Genomic DNA, 9982 nt, shown 5'->3' with positions numbered 1-9982 from the left:
GCGCAGAGGAGGGCCGGGCGAACAGGCAGACGGCCTTGGGTCAAGACTAGGAGCGCGACCCCGCTGCGGTGGGAGCCGGACCCAGGCAGCCACGCCCACCAGTCTTAGTGGGGGACACCAGAGGGGGCTAGAATGGGGGGTGGGACGCTGGTAACACCAGCGGTGGCTAGGATGTGCTGGCACGGCCCTGGAGACACTTTCATCTCATTTAGTGACCTCAGGATTTTCGTTTCGCTCCCCCAGCCTTCACTTTCTCCTCTTCGAACACTCGTCCACCCTGCTCCAGCCCGAGCTGCACCTTCTCCGACCCGGTATCTCAAAAGGAGCTCGAACTCCTTTTCCTCTGGGGAGGAGAAAGAATGGGTGGCCTCCGCGTCATTCTGTTTCCCTTCCTCCTCCTCAGTCCTGATAGAATCGAAAGGCTGCCCTTGTTCCGGAAACATAATAACTGCATTCCCGCTGACTCCGATGGGGGCGGGGGGCGTAGTAGTGGAAGCCCATTTTTATTTGAAACCTGTCCCTATATTTTCCTTCCCAGGAACCCCTGGATAAAGACCAGGTCAACCATGGCTGAGGAAACAGACCCAGGCTTCCCAGGGCGGTTAACCCGCCGGCCTCTGGGCAGAGACTGTAAGCTGGGGTCGTGTTTGGGAGACTCGGGACCCTATTTCCAAGGAGAACTGTGGGGGACATGTTTATGTTTGTTGTTTTCAAAATCAAGCAAAGGAAACAACAGCCAATTAAAATGAAATATTTTTATTCGCCTCACACGTCGTCAGTGATTTGCCCCCAGGGATTCACAATTTTCCCAAGCCTGTTAACGGGTGACAATGAGTGAGTGCCTCCTGTAATTTAATTTTCCTGTCACACTAAATAGAGCTACATTGTAAACCTTAGATCTACTCTTACTGATAGGATCGCCTTGTTTTTCCATTTGCACCATAAAGACCCCCAAAAGGGACACTGTATTGTGACCTCTACTCTTGAATTATTCAAGAACTTAATGACATTTTCCATTTTAAAAAGGGAACTAATTGCCATTGATGCAAAGCATGTGACCTTCTCCGGGTACTCAGTATGAGAATGTAACCATCTGTTTGTGCATAGAAGGCTGAAGAAGGCAGGTACAAACAGGAAAAACACATGCAATCCTAACGAGCTCAAAACGGACACTGGAATCAAGCGTAGGGTTTAATTTCACCCCAAACCATGACACATAGCTCCACAAAATTCCCTTCACCAGACCTAAAGTCTGCATAAAACCTCACATCAATTCAGGCTCGTTTTGGGGGACATGACATGACTTTTCAGCTAAGACTGGAACATTAAAAATTTTGAAAGCCAGTATGCCTTTATAAATGTAAAATTACTTTGATGTCAAGCAAAATATCTAATAATTTGCCTCCCTTCTTTTGTGGATCTTTAAAATTATTTATTTACTCAAAAAGGAAAAGAAAACCCCATAAATTGGGATGGAACCGCATCTCAATATTTGCTGTTTGAATCAGTCTTGAAATTTCTAGGAAAGCCGTTATTGAAATTCTTCAATAACTAGAATTATCTCGCTTCAAATTACTTGGAAATGGATGCTTATCTTTTTTTTTTTTTTTCAAAGAAAAGACAAAACAAAATAAAACAACCACAGAAAACTCCCAGTGTGTTTCCTACTCTTCTTTTACTTTTTTTTGGAGGAAAGCAAAGGGAGATAAATGGACTTCACCAGTGTTCTTTGGCTTCATCAATTCACAGGTCAGTGTGCAGAGATTCTGGGATGCTGTTCCTGGTTTATCTGAGTCGGTCCACAGCAGGTATTAACCACTTTTAAAGTGTGAGTGGCGTTAGGAGGTTGGGAGCAAAGCACTTTCTTGTGCTGGGCTGCAGATGCTTCTTTTGAAATTTGAGTGATGCTTGGCACATGGAATGGTCATTTCTGCAGGGAACAGACAGCTCCTTTTAGAAGGACGCTCTCATAAACTATCCCCCAACCCCGGCTTCATTGAGAACTAAGTATCCTTTCTGTGTTTGGCTGTGAATCCACATCTCTGTCTTGCAGAATTTCTGGAAAAGGAAAATAAAGTACATTTGAACACCTAACTCGACTTTTATAAACCCCACATTATATCAACATGTTTGACACAACTGGTGCTGGTGCAGCTGGAAGTTGTACAAAACAGAATGCCTGACACTCCCTCTGTTGAAGTGTATCAAATGCTATTTTAAAGGGAATTGCCATAATACTGTTATTACCCCAGCTATGTAATAGAGCAACTGTTTTCATATTTCTCTAAAACAAACCTGTTTCCCTCCCTGGTATCATGTGCTTTTGAGTTCTGTGACATGGTAGGAGAAATGCAGTAAGGATACATAGTTCTCATTGTTAAATAATGAAGACATATTTAATAAATATATTTGAGACATTTTCAAGTCAAGAAAAACAGGGATATGTATGAGAGGAGTGGCCAGCCACCTTCTTGCATGTCCCCTGTGATAAAAGCAATGCTTTATGAGTCAAGTGTTAATTTAGTTTTAGAGATTTTTCACTTAGTTTTCTGCATTTAAAACATTTTATAACAATTTGAGATAGACTGTAAGACAGAATAAATGATAAACGTCTCTCATAGCGTTCTGTAGTGTTATAATCCAGGAATTTTTTCACAGTGACAGTATACTTTCAAAATGAAATTTTAATTCACTGTTCAAGTTGTCATCATGGATAAATGACAGTCATGTTTCTTTTCATTGTAAAAAACAACTATCTTGATCAGGGACCACTTGAAGGACAGGTTAAGTACTGTGGAGATCTCGGTGTCTTTAGGGCAGAGTAAAGTCCTCTTCTGGCCCCATTCCGAGATCTCATCCTCTTCTGAATGGATATCTGTGTTGGTAATCCGGAACACCATGGGGAGGGATTTTATCATCACTGAGTTCCAGTGAATGCTTCTAGAAGAGTTGCAAGAGATTCTGATTGAGTACTACGTTTCACCCAATTCCTGTTCCCCCTCTTTACCTCCAATATAAAAACAACTTTGGAAAGCATTCCCATTTGGCCTTTGTAAAACGGTAAATGAAATACCTATCTCATTTTAGTTCACCCGTAAAATGGGTTTCTCATTTCTCAATCAAGCCTGGTGTGAAGGGACACATTGGACTTTAAATTGTTTTATTCCCTTCATCTATTTTTTTTAAGATCTGAAATGTTGATGTACAGTTTTTAAAATGCTAGAGCTAGCAAAAGTTGACAACTTTCCATCTGATTGTAGTTATTGAAACATGTGCATCTACATATATTTATTGGACTTCTTACTGTACATTTTTCTTCCCCTAGGAAATGGCATCAAGATAGTTCAACTAAGACATGGTCACTAAAAACATTATAATAATACCTTTTTGAAAAACTCAGTTTCTCCTATTTACTAAATATTTATTTCATCAACATGGGCTGCATTCCACTGTGTCAGGATTCTGCATGTGCGTGGAGCACTGTTCCAGCCTGAGAAGATGGTTCTGAGGCCACTTAGCAAGACATTTTCCAGCATGAGCAGATTTCTCTGTGGAAATAGTGACACTGTTCTGGTGTGTTGTCTTTCCTCAGGGAACTTAAGGGGTATAAAGCTCCTGAAAATGTTCTTTATGCTGGTTGAAGCTCTTATGTCACTGTACTGATTCCCTATGATGCAGATTTGAATCACAGAGTAATTAAAATATGGATCAAATAAGGCTGGGGTTCACCAAGGCTGAAAGCTGTAGCCATTCAAGGCATCATTTCTGTAATGAAAATATAGGACCTTTTCAAAACATGCCTTCAAGATGGTGTTCCTTTTTCAAACAAAAGTCTAATGACTGCATAACTCTTCTTGAGCACATCTTACACTTTTCTCTAGATTTGCTTATTTACAGCTACTGGAACAAAAAGATGAGATGAATAAAGCACACTGATTGTCCTAAGAGTCTTCTGTGACCAAAAGCACATGAACTTCTCCCCAGGCTGAGCTTTGACCCTCCCAAGCATTTCCCCAAAGGCCATGACACTGCATCGGATTGCTCCTGGACGCTTTCCTCACAGTTTTCAACAAATATAAACTGAGGAATGGAACACAGCATCAGATTTGCTAATCAAGAGGCAATGGTCCCACTCCAAATGGGTGCTGTGTGTGAATACAGAGCCCAGGAGAAAGGAAGGAGGTGCGTGAACATCAAGAATTGCAAAATCTTGCTGAACCAATAGACCAACAGCCATTAACATTTGTCAATGCAAAGATCCTAAAATATGCAAGTGTGGAGTTGTCCTGCCCTAAGAGCTGAAGCTGTGACAATCACACTGTCATGGTAGATATTTAAGCTCCCCTGAGGTTACTGAATCTAACAATGAATAAACAATGAAGAGTAGCTAATTTTTGGAAATCTCTTTCTATGACCGGAAGATATTCACAAACTCAGAGTGATTGTTTGGGGTGAAAGATGGTCCCATGCCTTGTGGGCCTCTTTTTGCTATCTATACAAAGTTGGAAATGAACCCCTCCCTTACAGGAAGGTGAATAGCAACCAAAGTGAGCCCACCCTGGGAGGGCAGAGTGGGTGTACTTTCCTCAAAGAGCCCTGAACACAACAGGGCACACAAACAGCCACAGCACCCTCAACAATGCCCCACCATCTGCCCACCAGAGCACACAGATTCACACAGATTCAGTGACATATTCCAAAAACAGGGAATTAGGGAGGACCCAAGGCATGGCCAGTGTGGAGAGAGCTTTACTACTTTTAGCGCCATTGCTAATTATTGGAGCAAAGAAGGGCATACAAGGAATGGAACCCAACCTGTTTAAAGTAATAAATGTCAACCCTAAAGTGCATGGAAACATCTCTCCTTCCCTTTTGAGGACCGTGTGCTTCACAAGCTTGGCATTTGCTGCATGGGGTTTTCTAATGTAATGTGAATTTTCAATGTGCTTTGTCTCTGTAGAGTGGCTTTAAAAAGCCCTTGAAGTCCTTAGCTTTAAATCCATGCTAATAGGGGAAGTCTTTTTTTTTTGGAGGTGGGGAGCTTTGGTTGGGAGAAACATTGACCCAGACTGCACTCTGGGTAAACTAGGGCGAAAGACCTGATATCGTCTGCAGGGTACTTATTAACCACTGTTCATTTGCAGGATCAATATTTCCAGCAAAGGAGTCAACACTCAAGATACACTGCTACGTCTCACTTTTTCCTTGACACAACAATTTATTTTATAAATGCATCTGCTGGAGAAGAAAAGGCAGTACGAAGGATTGTGTCTTTTATCTCCAGGATATGCAAAGCACATTTATTTTCAGCTTTTATCTCTGGAATTGTATGTTGATCCCATACATATAGATTGATTTTGTTCAGGTAGATAATGAAAAGTCAAGTGGAAAATTACACAATGGCATTCACGATCCTAGTCTTATATCGGTATATAAATTGGTTTATTATTTCATTCTATTAAAGAGGCTTTTTTTTTTGGTACCAGGAAAACTTCAAAATGCATTGTGTTGTCAGCCTCACTGAATTTTCTTTTGGAGGAGGAGGTGGGGAGGGGAAGCCAAAGCCCCGATTTCTCCTGCTCCTTTTGCTAATTGTATTGGCTAAATGAGCTTTCACAGAAGGGGGTCCTGGCTGCTTTTTGCTCTCCCCCAGCCCACTTGTAGGTTGCACACACGGCTTCTATAACTCTTTCTCGGTCAGGACAAAGATATCCACCGTGCACACCCTGTGACATAGTGGATATTTATTTCATCCCGGGCAATTCTAAATTTTGTCATTATGACTGAAAGAGGCAATCCCCTCCTGAGCATTAAGAGGCCAGGGGTGAGAGGGTGGCAGCATAGAAAAGCCACCACCCAGAGACAGCTTGGAGCCACAATCCTGGAGGAAATGTTATTAATAAACATCTTTTGGACATTTGGTAGCCCGTGGAGCTTGCTCCAGCTTAAAGCAATTAATTCAGGACACTGACATAAACTCTCCAGATCTTTGACAGCTTGGAGCCGAAATAAAAATGCTAGTTCTCCGGGGAAGAGAAGAGGATGGCTAGCCCTTTTCTGGACTGTTTGCTTATAGGCCCAGAGAGCAACCTTCCTAGCAGAATGAAATGCAAGGGCACAAACAATGTACCAGGGAGAGAATAGAAGATGGGAATGAACAGTTTGAACTATTTGCTCAGCAGAAGGGCACCACAATGCTGGGTAGTGGTTTTCCCATGCGTCCACTGTCCGTTCTTTGGGATCTTTTGTTGTTCCCTGTCTCCTTTGGCCAGATAAGAGCACAGCTGCAGCATTGCAGCTAACAAGTAAGGCCGTACTTATCCCCCTAAATCTCGGGGTGCCTTTACTGTAACAAGTTATGCTCGGCTGTCTTTTATTTTACAAGAGGATGGTGAGGGAGACAATGGAAGAACAGAGGGGGCGGACGTATAGGACACTGACACTGCCTATGTCTGATTTCTCTTTCTTTTCTTTCTTTCTTTCTTTCTTTCTTTCTTTCTTTCTTTCTTTCTTTCTTTCTTTCTTTCTTTCTTTCTTCTCTCTCTCTCTCTTTCTTTCTTTCTTTCTTTCTTCTTTCTTTCTTTCTTGCAAGCTGTGATCAGATGCAATCTATGTGGGCATTTAAATGGAAGGGTTCAGTGATGTGTATTGCTTGCCAAGCCAAAATGTTGCCTTTTGGGGAGAAGGAGGAGAGGTGTTCATGGAGTGCAGGGAAAGGAGGTTTTGGGGCAGAGATTTTGATTTAAAATAACCAGACTTCTTCTGGCTGCTGAAAAGAGGCAAAAGTTTTAAACTGTCAATTTTAAAACTGTGTTCAATTATAATTTGCCACTTCTGAATATTATTTTGGATTTCCCCTTTCATGCTTATTTTGTTCAGAATCCTAATGAATAGAGGTTGCTGGACTCAGGGTAAAAACAGGATGAACTGGAGATGGGACATACAAGGTACTTTTGTAATTGCCATAGATTACACCTATAATCAGAGTAAATGTCGTCAACAAATAATCAAAATATTTTTTACATTTGCTCTTCTAAAATCAGAGCCTATTTTAAATATGAGAAAGTAGATGTGATAATAATATAAACTACAACTATATTAAGTTGATATTAAAGTCAAAATCTAACATAGATTTGCACTGTTGGGTGTGTGTTCCGAATCAGTGGGTTTTTCCACTGATGTTGATTTCGGGAGCCAGGCTTCAATGTTTAATTCTATTGTAATGTGGTTATTTAGCCTGAATGGTTTTATAAGGTGAAAAGGCAAAAAATTTAATTCCAAAGAAAACTAATGGTTTACTATGATTGTGTTAAACATTTCAGAAGCCCACCTGTGGGAAATAGAAAGTTTTAATGCTGTGTGTTTTTTTGTTTTTGTATTTTGTCTCACTGACAAAACTGGCAGAAAAAAACGCTTTTGTATATTTTTCCTGCTGGGTGGTCAGAAGGAAAGGCCATGAAGCTAAAGGTCTCCCATTGAGATGCTGTTCTGCAAAGAGCCGACCTCACGTGCCGCCGCCAGAGAAGAGAGCACCTGTTCATCTCGGCTCACTGTGAGGCTGAGCTTAGCGCTGGCAGGCGAGGGGCCGCACGCATCCCCCACAGCCACCAAGAGGGCATCCCTGCAGAGAAATCATATCCGACATGCCTGTGCCCACACCAGACTTAAGACTGCCTCTAAAATGTCCATGAAGCCATTTTCCAGTAGAGCTGTTAGTTTTAACACCAGTGAGTATTACCTTTGGTTAAAAGGATGCATGTGTATAGGTGTATGTGTGTGTGTGTTTGTGTTTTTGGACTTGTGTGGAAAATGAAGAAAGGGTTCCATTTAGGCATTTGCAAATATTCGATGGCATCATGAAAAGACAAAAAAATCCTATAAAATATATCATATTTTGCTATGATTTTGTGTGTACATGTAATAAAATTATTAAGTATAAATTGTTCTGTATTTCTTTGCAAGCATAAATTCTAAAATTTTGTATTTAGTACAGAATAATTCATATCACATAATAAGGGGAAAATACATTTTTTTTTCCTGATTAGGTGCTTAGACTAAATGTATCTGGTTTTTTGGGGAACTGAGGCCAAGATGGAAATTGTAGTCTGCCTGGGTGAACGTAATTCCTTTCTCTAATTCTTGACATAGAGAAAAACTTGCCCAGGGAAATTTTTCCATTATGGCATTTTAGCATTAATCTGAAAATCATGGGGAATCACTGTGGATAACTCAGGGAAATAAGTGGAACTCTTCTTCCATTAAAATAATTTCCTGACCTTGAGGCTATGCATTTCCACAACATGGGAAATGGGTTTTTATTTCCAATTTCTGCAAAGAGTACACATGCAACTGGTATCCATACAAAGCCCCACGTGTTGGGAGGCCACTGAGGGAGGAGCAGAGCTCCAGTGAGGGCAAATGCACAAATAACAAATCAAGTTTAAAGACCGTGGTCAAATGCAAGGAGCAAATGATACTGATCTTATATGTGAGGGGCTTGGACATCACACCAGCTGCCACGGAGTTTGATTAATGAGGCATTAAGGAGATGGAGTGACACTTACAGCTAGTTACTTATGGTGCTAATTTCAAAACACTTTGCAATAGACAAAGAGACTCGGCTCGTAATGCAAAGTAATTTGTGGTGTGTTCCTGGTGAATGCATTTAGGGAAGCAAATATAGTTATGCGGAATTTAAATTAAGGTTGACACTAATGTAAACAGAGCCCAAGAACCACTGTCCAATAATTTGATGAGGACACAGGTTTTAATCAAGCCTCTTCCACTAAAATAGCAATTTAAATCCCTATCGTTTAAACTGGATAAAACGCTTAAGCCGTAAAGGTTGGGGGGAAAAATAGAAATTTACTTGAAAAGAAAAATGAAACAGAGTATCTCTGGGGGAAACCTTGACTATGTTTTGACCCAACTGGGATATACATGTCGATTTAAATGCCAGGTCGATTTCCAGGCCAGATTCCAGGTATTTGAAGGCATTTGCTATGTATCTTTTCTGTTGTTGTAAAGTTATGGTTGGACACATTCTGGTTGTATTGATCTCACAGTAAAAATGCTCCTAGTAATAAGAAAGTGGGGATTCTGATTCCGAGGACCCAGAATCATTTATGTATTAAAGGAATAAATCTACCTGCTTCCCCCTGCAACCAATTTCTATTTGAACTAAAAAAATTCAAAATTGGGGGAATACGAGGAAGGAGTGTGGGCCTGGTTAGAGACCCTGGCCAGCCATCGGAGAGGTCAGCTTTTCTAGAGGGTATCACATCCGCACATGGCTTTGTTCGGGTTTGCCTGTTTATTTCCCTTACTCAGATTCAATGGGGAGGGGGTCAGCCCAGTCATTAACATTAATTAAAATGCCAGCAGCCTAGGTTCCAGGGCCTGGGAGGCCTTGTATATGGGAAACAAAACCAAACAAAATAGCAATTTATTCTGTCCTGCTCTTGGAGGGAAAATAAGGGGTAGTTTGACGGCACTTCCTGGGGCTCCGGACCTTACAGCAAAAGAGCAGGAAAGTAAGTGAAATCAGCCCTGAATTCTCCAAATTATGACCCTGCCTTCTCCAACCATATTCATGATGTATCTTCTAGGGAAAGGAATTTGTCCAATGAGGTGTTTTTAACACCTATTCCGAAGAAAGGACCGAGAACAATTTGGGGAGGAAAAAAAGCTGTAAATGTAAAGTGCTCTGAAAATGCTCCTAGCGGTAATATTAATGGTCACCCAACTTAAGGACTTAGAGTCAGGAATGGAAGGGAAATGGGAAGCTGGAGACTTTGACATTTGGGGGATGAAGGGGGGTCCACCATGAACTGAGCACTGATTATGAACTAGGCACCACGGGTACAATTAGGAAGAGGGTCTCAAACAGAAGCAAATGGAGCCCATGGAGGTTAAATCACGTTCCTAAGGCCACACAGACTTTGCGGGCAGGGCCAGACTGCTCAGATTGGCTCGGTCCCTC

The 9982-nt window shown here is 41.4% G+C and overlaps 1 long non-coding RNA gene across 1 annotated transcript; it reads left to right on the top strand.

Annotated features, from left to right (window-relative positions):
* The first annotated feature begins 505 nt into the window (after window positions 1–505).
* On the top strand, window positions 506–6535 carry LOC129022115 (uncharacterized). The gene is made up of 3 exons (XR_008496231.2): window positions 506–630; window positions 1750–1808; window positions 3326–6535. It is a non-coding gene; the product is annotated as an uncharacterized LOC129022115 (long non-coding RNA).
* Window positions 6536–9982: the final 3447 nt, after the last annotated feature.

Source organism: Pongo pygmaeus, chromosome 21, assembly GCF_028885625.2.
Source record: "Pongo pygmaeus isolate AG05252 chromosome 21, NHGRI_mPonPyg2-v2.0_pri, whole genome shotgun sequence".
NCBI classification, from domain to species: Eukaryota; Metazoa; Chordata; class Mammalia; order Primates; family Hominidae; genus Pongo; species Pongo pygmaeus.
Note: the sequence above shows the minus strand (reverse complement) of the source record. Positions and strands in the feature narration are given on the sequence as shown.